The sequence below is a fragment of the Rutidosis leptorrhynchoides genome, chromosome 4 (genome assembly GCF_046630445.1).
Source record: "Rutidosis leptorrhynchoides isolate AG116_Rl617_1_P2 chromosome 4, CSIRO_AGI_Rlap_v1, whole genome shotgun sequence".
NCBI lineage: Eukaryota > Viridiplantae > Streptophyta > Magnoliopsida > Asterales > Asteraceae > Rutidosis > Rutidosis leptorrhynchoides.
This window is the reverse complement of record NC_092336.1, coordinates 621,464,714-621,474,682: the sequence shown is the minus strand read 5'-3', so window position 1 is coordinate 621,474,682 and position 9,969 is coordinate 621,464,714.

The window sequence follows — 9,969 nt, the reverse complement described above, 5'->3', positions numbered from 1 at the left end:
CAAACATAGCCGCAGTACATGTAACGACCCGCACTTTTTCGATCGTTCTATACTTATAAGATTAATATTTACATAAATTAAACCTTACCAACATGATAAGCAATCCAAATTGTTGAGACTTATGTTTTTGAAAAGAGTTTTACACAACGTTTGACCGTCTAGTTTGACCGATGATATCACGAACTATACAATATATGATAATTATACATACATATTTAACATGATCTAAGGATGTTTTAATATCTCATTTTGTATTAATAACAAAAAGTCATAAGTATATTTTGAAACTACTAACTTAAGTTTTCAAAACAATAACCATACGTAACGTTATTTGACATAAATACTGATGATTTATAATGTTTATACATATATCGTATAAGTAATGTATTTAATCATTTTTAAAGGGCTTTTATACATAAAACAATATAAGTATATTTACAAAAGATAGTTATATTTGAATTCTCGTTCCGTTTCCTCAATAATCCTATACGTATATCTAGGGTACTATACACAGCTTCTAGAAGTATTTACTATTGGTATATACCAATAGAAATCTTCAATTATTGGAATAATATGTCATTCATGACATAATAAATTTTAACTTATCTTAGATATTTTCACTAAAAACCAAATTTTCAAGCCTATAAATAAGCACCATTTCTAACTCATTTTTACACATTCATTTTCCAAATTTTACTTCCAATTTTCACACACACTTGCAAGAACTCTCTCAACTTTTATTTTACTACTTCTTTCCAGCAACTTTACATTTTAAACTTGAGGTAAAAACTCTACTTCAACTCTTTTTCAATTCATATATTTAAAGCTATATATATAAGAGTTTATAAACTAGAACATAGTTTGAATGATTTCAAACTTGTTCGCAAACTAAATAGATCCTTCTAACTTAACTTTTAAAATACTTCAAGACCTGTAACATATCTTAATTATATGCTAACTTAACAAGGTATAACTTGGTTTTTCAAAGAACACCTTAAAAACTGAATTTACGACGTCGGAGTGCAACCGGGGGCTGTTTTGGGTTGGATAATTAAAAACCATCTTAAACTTTGAATTGGAGGTTTATTTTCTGGAAAAATGATTTTTACTATGAATATGATAACACATAAAAATTTCATGATTTAACTCAAAGTATAAGTATTTTTAGAAAAATAATCATTTGAGGTTGTTTACATGATGGAAAATGATTAACTTCATAAGTTTCACTAAAGTTTGACCTATGCCGTGTGATTTTGAATACAAACTAAGGTATTTACAGTTCATGGTCTTAAAGAGGGACTCGATCCAAGGAGATGGCAAGTTGAATCAACGAAAACGGAGTTGTAACGAAGAAACTATGACCGAAACAAAATCGGATATCCAAGACTAGTTTAGCCACGAAAATAATTGGGAAAAAATTAAATAAATCACATCTTTTTAAGTTAACATGATATTTTATATATATGTACTTATAATTCAATTTTATATGGTTCAGGATCACCCGTAAACAACACGAGAAGATTAATCATAAGATCCCATGATTGTACGCAACACGTCATTTGACAACACCGGTACTTTATGTACGCAACACGTCATTTGACAACACCGGTACCATGGGTCAAGATTAATCTCGACCAATACATATACGATGGGGTTTTATTTATTTCGTTGGGGGTTTTATTTATTTCATTGCGGGTATATTAAACATCTAAAAATGAACCATTAAAATTGAATTACTAACAACGAACTGCTAACTACGGACTAAGGAATTATTCAAAGTATTAAAAGTATAACAAGTATATATATGTGACGTTTGTTTAAAAAGAAAAGGTATTGATATATTATATATGGATAGGTTCGTGATATCAACCGGAGACCAAGTCAAATTATATATATATCATCAAGACGAAAGTGAGTATATAGTCCCACTTTTAAACTCTAAATATTTCGGGATGAGAATACATGTATTTTATGTTTTACGTTATGGACACAAGTAACTGAAAAATATATTCTACGTTGAGTTGTACCACTGGCATATTTCCCTGTAGCTTGGTAACTGTTATTTACAGCAGTATTGTAAACGCGAATCCTGTTGATAGATCTATCGGGCCTGACAACCCCAACCGGACTGGACGACCAGTATTCAACGGTTGCACAGTACTTCGTTTCGTGACTACACTTGGTACGGTGTAGTAAGATTTCATAATAAAGGGAATATGCGACGTGATTAAATGTTAAGTATGGTTACCAAGTGCTCAACCACTTAGAATATTTTTATTAAACTGTTTATATACGAAATCTTGTGGTCTATATATATATATTGCTGCCGGCATTAAACCTATATCTCACCAACTTTATGTTGACCTTTTAAAACATGTCTATTCTCAGGTGATTACTAAAGCTTCCGCTGCATTATGTTGAATTTGAGCAGGATCTTGCGTACGCATATTTGTGTCAAAAATAAAACTGCATACCCAAGGATTTGTGTTGTAAAATATGCTCGAAATCGTGTTGTTATCATTATATGTAAAGTTTGTAAGTCGAAGATTATCGCTAAACGATAATCATCTTTTTATTGTCTAAAGCTTGTAACAAAAATAATGGTTATGGTTTGTAATGTATAATATATGCAGTTTCTCTTTCAAAAATGTCGCATATAGAGGTCAATACCTCGCAATGAAATCATACGTTATCTAACACGTTCTTATGGTTAAGGACGGGTTATGACATGTGGTATCAGAGCGGTGGTCTTAGCGAACCAGGTTTGCATTAGTGTGTCTAACCGATAAGTCGTTAGGATACATTAGTAAGTCTGGACTTTGACCGGGTCTGATTTAAAAACCATTGCTTATCATTGTTGGTTAAAATTTATATGTAAATATTATGTAGTACTAATGGGTTAGTTGTTGTATGATAGATGTCGGGCTCAAAACTTGTTATCACATTCAGCGACTCCGAACCAGAATCTTCAGATGGTGTTCCAGTCATTAACTTATCCGATGACGAAAATAATATCTTTGGGGAAGACTCACAAATTCCGGATGAACCGACTATAGAGAACCCGGAAAGTGAACCCGAGGAGGAAAGTGAACCCGAGGAGGAAAGTGAACCCGAGGAGGAAAGTGAACCCGAGGAGGAAAGTGAACCCGAGGAAGAAATACAGGAAATTACAAAAGACGAGTTCGAACTAGGAAAGAAACGAAAGGCTAATGAATTAGAAAATTCAAATCCCGAGTTTAGTAAGGATGATGTGGCACCAACTCCACTAGACACTACCACCCCTATTCCCGCTATTCCTATTCGTGCTGTCCCGGCATCCAGTTCTTCAGCCCCACAGCCAAAATATAGGCAGACAGCTAGGATAAGCGTTAGGCCATTCCTTGAACCTAAACGTCCTAGAAAATAGACCAAACGATGCGCTGCCGTATTAAACCATGGGATCATATAATGTTTTGTATAATATTATTAGTGTGGTTTGCTTAATGTTCGATATAAGATAAGCATATGTAAAATAGTGAAGTGTGAAATGCAATAATTTTCCATGGTTAAGTATTATTTAGATGGTAGTAATTGATTCTGTACTAAGCTATTAAGTATGGACATTAACGGGTAGGTACTACCCTAGATATAATTATAAAACGCTAATAAGAAGAAAAGGCTTTTATAATAATACCTGGTTCATATTATTAATAAGCTATAATGTACTGTAAATATACACTACATCTATAATATTCCATGTGAATAATTATTTTCTTTTCATTCTTATAGAAGAATATGGCGCGATTGAACCGAATGACGGAACAAGAAATCCAGGAACTCATCAATCAACGAGTGAACGACAGAATGTTATGGGTCGAGGCTGCAAGAGGTGCTGCAGTTAACCCAAATCCTCGTGTGGGGTGCACTTACAAAACTTTTCAAGCTTGCAAGCCCTCATCATTCAGTGGAACAGAAGGACCAATCGGTTTAACCCGGTGGATAGAAAAGATGGAGACTGTGTTTAAAATTAGTGGTTGTGTTGAAAAGGACATGACCAAGTATGCATCGTGCACTTTACAAGATAGTGCACTCACGTGGTGGAAAAATTATGTGAAGGCTGTAGGAGGAGATGTAGCTTATGATACTCCGTGGGAAGAATTCAAAACAATGTTAATCAACGAATATTGTCCAAGGAACGAGGTTAGGAAGTTGGAAGATGAGTTACGAAGTCTGAAGGTTATTGGTACTGAAATCACCAACTACAATCAGCGATTCATGGAATTAGTTTTGCTATGTCCTGAATTGGTTCCAACCGAAGAACGGAAGATTGAAATGTACAAAGATGGTTTGCCCAAAAAGGTCAAGGCAAACGTTACAGCATCGAAACCTAAGACAATTCATGAAGCTATAACCATGGCAAACGAGCTAATGGATCAGGTCATCATGGATAAGAAAGCATCCAATACTGATGTGAAGGTATCAGGTAACAAAAGAAAGTGGAATGGAAATTATGATCGAGGTAACCAACAACAATCTTTTAAGAAACAAGAAACCATACAAGGTGCAGGTGGTGGTTCAAGCTTTGGTTACAAAGGACAAAATCCTTTATGCAACCGATGCCACAAACATCACTCTGGCTACTGTAATGTGGTATGCAACAAATGTAATCGAAAGGGTCATCTTGCTGAAGATTGTAGGGCTCTCGTTACAAATACAAATGGTACCAAGACTCCTGCCACCAATGCAAATAGAACTGCTTTGGCTACCATTACTTGTTATGGGTATGGAAAACAAGGTCACTATAAGAGCCAGTGTCCGAATCCAGAGAAGAATAATGGATCTGCACGTGGAAGAGCATTTGTTATTAATGCTAGAGAGGCGTGTGAAGACCCGGAGCTTGTTACGGGTACGTTTACCATTAATAACTTATCCGCATCTATTATATTTGATACTGGTGCCGATAGAAGTTACGTGAGTAGAGGCTTTTACGCTAAATTGAATTGTTCATCATTACCTCTAGATGCTAAGTACATGATTGAGTTAGCTAATGGTAAACTAATTAAAGCCGATAAAATTTGCCGTGATTGTAAAATAAATTTAGCCGGAGAAACATTTAAAATTGACTTAATACCCGTAGAATTAGGAAGTTTTGATGTAATAGTCGGCATGGACTGGATGTCCAAAGTAGGAGCTGAAGTTGTGTGTGCTAAGAAGGCAATTCGCATTCCTTGTAAGGATAGAATGCCGGTGATGATTTATGGAGAGAAGGGTAACTCAAAGCTAAAACTCATTAGTTATTTGAAAGCTCAAAAGTGCTTGAAGAAAGGGTGCTATGCTATCTTAGCACATGTTAATAAAGTTGAAAAGAAAGAAAAAGAGAAGTGCATCAACGACGTGCCTGTGGCAAGAGATTTTCCTGAAGTTTTTCCGGAAGAGTTGCCGGGATTACCTCCATTTAGATCTATAGAATTTCAAATAGATTTAGTACCAGGAGCCGCACCAGTGGCTCGTGCTCCATATAGACTTGCACCGTCCGAGTTAAAAGAACTTCAGAGTCAGTTAAAAGAATTACTGGATCATGGATTCATACGACCAAGTACTTCACCGTGGGGAGCTCCGATTCTATTTGTTAAAAAGAAAGATGGATCTTTTAGGATGTGTATAGATTATCGTGAATTAAATAAGTTAACTATCAAAAATCGGTATCCACTACCGAGAATTGACGACTTATTTGATCAACTCCAGGGATCATGTGTTTATTCGAAAATCGACCTAAGATCGGGCTATCATCAACTACGTGTCAAAGAAGAGGACATTCCGAAAACTGCTTTTCGGACACGTTATGGTCATTACGAATTTTTGGTCATGCCGTTTGGATTGACGAATGCGCCAGCTGTATTCATGGACCTCATGAATCGAGTTTGTAGTCCGTATTTAGATAAGTTTGTTATCGTTTTCATTGATGACATTCTTATCTATTCCAAGAGTGAGCAAGAGCATGAGCAGCATTTAAGGTTGATATTAGAGTTGTTGAGAAAAGAACAGCTATACGCTAAATTTTCTAAGTGTGCTTTCTGGTTGAAAGAAGTGCAATTTCTTGGCCACGTTGTTAGTAGCAAAGGAATTCAGGTTGATCCAGCAAAAATTGAAGCCATTGAAAAATGGGAGACTCCTAAAACACCAATGCAGATACGCCAATTTTTGGGTTTAGCCGGTTATTATAGAAGGTTTATTCAAGATTTTTCCCCAATAGCTAAGCCGTTGACAGCATTAACGCAAAAAGGGAAGAAATACGAATGGACCTCGGAGCAGGAGAACGCATTTCAATTACTGAAGAAGAAGTTAACTACGGCGCCTATTTTATCGTTACCTGAAGGGAACGATGATTTTGAAATATATTGTGACGCTTCGCGACAAGGTTTTGGTTGTGTTCTTATGCAACGAAAGAAAGTTATTGCATACGCATCTCGACAATTGAAGATTCACGAGCGGAATTATACGACGCATGATCTAGAACTGGGAGCAGTCGTGTTTGCGTTAAAGATATGGAGACACTACTTATATGGGGTTAGATGCACTGTGTTTACTGATCATAAAAGTCTTCAACATATTTTTGATCAGAAACAGCTGAACATGAGGCAACGTAGGTGGGTCGAGTTAATAAACGACTATGATTGTGAAATTCGTTATCATCCCGGGAAAGCGAATGTAGTGGCTGACGCATTAAGCAGAAAGGAACGAGAACCAATTCGAGTACGAGCGATGAACATAAAAATTCGCATGAATCTCAACTCACAAATCAAAGAAGTTCAACGAGAAGCACTTACTAAAGAAAATATAGGAAATGAAATAATGAAGAAGTATGAGAAGCAACTCGTTATGCGGGAAGATGGAATTCGATATTTTGCAAATCGTATTTGGGTACCGAAGTTGGGTGGATTAAGGAAGTTGATATTGAACGAGGCACATAAGACAAGATACTCGATACATCCTGGAGTTGGAAAGATGTATCAAGATCTTAAGACACATTATTGGTGGCCTAACTTAAAGACAGACGTTGCAACATATGTTGGGGAGTGTTTAACTTGTTCCAAGGTCAAGGCAGAACACCAGAAACCATCAGGGTTACTTCAACAACCAGAAATCCCAGAATGGAAATGGGACAGTATTACCATGGATTTCATCACGAAGTTACCAAAGACTGCCCGGGGATACGACACCATTTGGGTGATTGTTGATCGTCTCACCAAGTCTGCACATTTCTTGCCTATGAAGGAAACGGATAGAATGGAGAAACTATTACGATTGTATATAAAGGAAATTGTTTCAAGGCATGGAATACCTATTTCCATTATATCTGATCGTGATAGTAGATTTACCTCAAAGTTCTGGCAATCACTACAGGAGGCCCTAGGAACTCGTTTGGATATGAGCACCGCATATCATCCGCAAACTGACGGGCAGAGTGAAAGAACAATTCAGACTCTTGAAGACATGCTCAGGGCATGTGTGATCGATTTTGGAAACGGATGGGATAAATATTTACCATTAGCAGAATTCTCGTATAATAATAGTTATCATGCGAGCATTAAAGCTGCGCCATTCGAAGCATTGTACGGAAGGAAGTGTAGATCTCCTATCTGTTGGAATGAAGTAGGAGATCGACAATTAACTGGTCCCGAGATCATACATGAAACTACTGAAAAGATAGTACAAATCAAGGAGAGATTGAAAACAGCCCGTAGTCGCCAAAAGAGCTACGCCGATGTCCGAAGGAAACCATTAGAGTTTCAGATCGGTGACATGGTTATGCTAAAGGTGTCACCTTGGAAAGGTGTGATACGTTTTGGAAAAAGGGGTAAACTGAACCCAAGATATGTAGGCCCGTTCAAGATCATCGAACGCATTGGACCGGTAGCTTATCGACTCGAGTTACCGCAACAACTCGCCGGAGTACATAATACCTTTCACGTCTCGAACCTTAAGAAGTGTCTTGCAAAGGAAGACCTCACCATTCCTCTTGAAGAAATCCATGTCGACGAGAAACTACAATTCGTCGAAGAACCAATCGAAATCATGGACCGTGAAGTTAAACAGCTCAAGCAGAGCAACATACCGATCGTTAAGGTTCGTTGGAATGCTCGAAGAGGTCCCGAGTTTACGTGGGAACGGGAGGATCAGATGAAACAAAAGTATCCACACTTGTTTCTCGATGACGCAAAATAGGTACAATTTTAAAATTTCGGGACGAAATTTATTTAACGGGTAGGTACTGTAACGACCCGCACTTTTTCGATCGTTCTATACTTATAAGATTAATATTTACATAAATTAAACCTTACCAACATGATAAGCAATCCAAATTGTTGAGACTTATGTTTTTGAAAAGAGTTTTACACAACGTTTGACCGTCTAGTTTGACCGATGATATCACGAACTATACAATATATGATAATTATACATACATATTTAACATGATCTAAGGATGTTTTAATATCTCATTTTGTATTAATAACAAAAAGTCATAAGTATATTTTGAAACTACTAACTTAAGTTTTCAAAACAATAACCATACGTAACGTTATTTGACATAAATACTGATGATTTATAATGTTTATACATATATCGTATAAGTAATGTATTTAATCATTTTTAAAGGGCTTTTATACATAAAACAATATAAGTATATTTACAAAAGATAGTTATATTTGAATTCTCGTTCCGTTTCCTCAATAATCCTATACGTATATCTAGGGTACTATACACAGCTTCTAGAAGTATTTACTATTGGTATATACCAATAGAAATCTTCAATTATTGGAATAATATGTCATTCATGACATAATAAATTTTAACTTATCTTAGATATTTTCACTAAAAACCAAATTTTCAAGCCTATAAATAAGCACCATTTCTAACTCATTTTTACACATTCATTTTCCAAATTTTACTTCCAATTTTCACACACACTTGCAAGAACTCTCTCAACTTTTATTTTACTACTTCTTTCCAGCAACTTTACATTTTAAACTTGAGGTAAAAACTCTACTTCAACTCTTTTTCAATTCATATATTTAAAGCTATATATATAAGAGTTTATAAACTAGAACATAGTTTGAATGATTTCAAACTTGTTCGCAAACTAAATAGATCCTTCTAACTTAACTTTTAAAATACTTCAAGACCTGTAACATATCTTAATTATATGCTAACTTAACAAGGTATAACTTGGTTTTTCAAAGAACACCTTAAAAACTGAATTTACGACGTCGGAGTGCAACCGGGGGCTGTTTTGGGTTGGATAATTAAAAACCATCTTAAACTTTGAATTGGAGGTTTATTTTCTGGAAAAATGATTTTTACTATGAATATGATAACACATAAAAATTTCATGATTTAACTCAAAGTATAAGTATTTTTAGAAAAATAATCATTTGAGGTTGTTTACATGATGGAAAATGATTAACTTCATAAGTTTCACTAAAGTTTGACCTATGCCGTGTGATTTTGAATACAAACTAAGGTATTTACAGTTCATGGTCTTAAAGAGGGACTCGATCCAAGGAGATGGCAAGTTGAATCAACGAAAACGGAGTTGTAACGAAGAAACTATGACCGAAACAAAATCGGATATCCAAGACTAGTTTAGCCACGAAAATAATTGGGAAAAAATTAAATAAATCACATCTTTTTAAGTTAACATGATATTTTATATATATGTACTTATAATTCAATTTTATATGGTTCAGGATCACCCGTAAACAACACGAGAAGATTAATCATAAGATCCCATGATTGTACGCAACACGTCATTTGACAACACCGGTACTTTATGTACGCAACACGTCATTTGACAACACCGGTACCATGGGTCAAGATTAATCTCGACCAATACATATACGATGGGGTTTTATTTATTTCGTTGGGGGTTTTATTTATTTCATTGCGGGTATATTAAACATCTAAAAATGAACCATTAAAATTGAATTA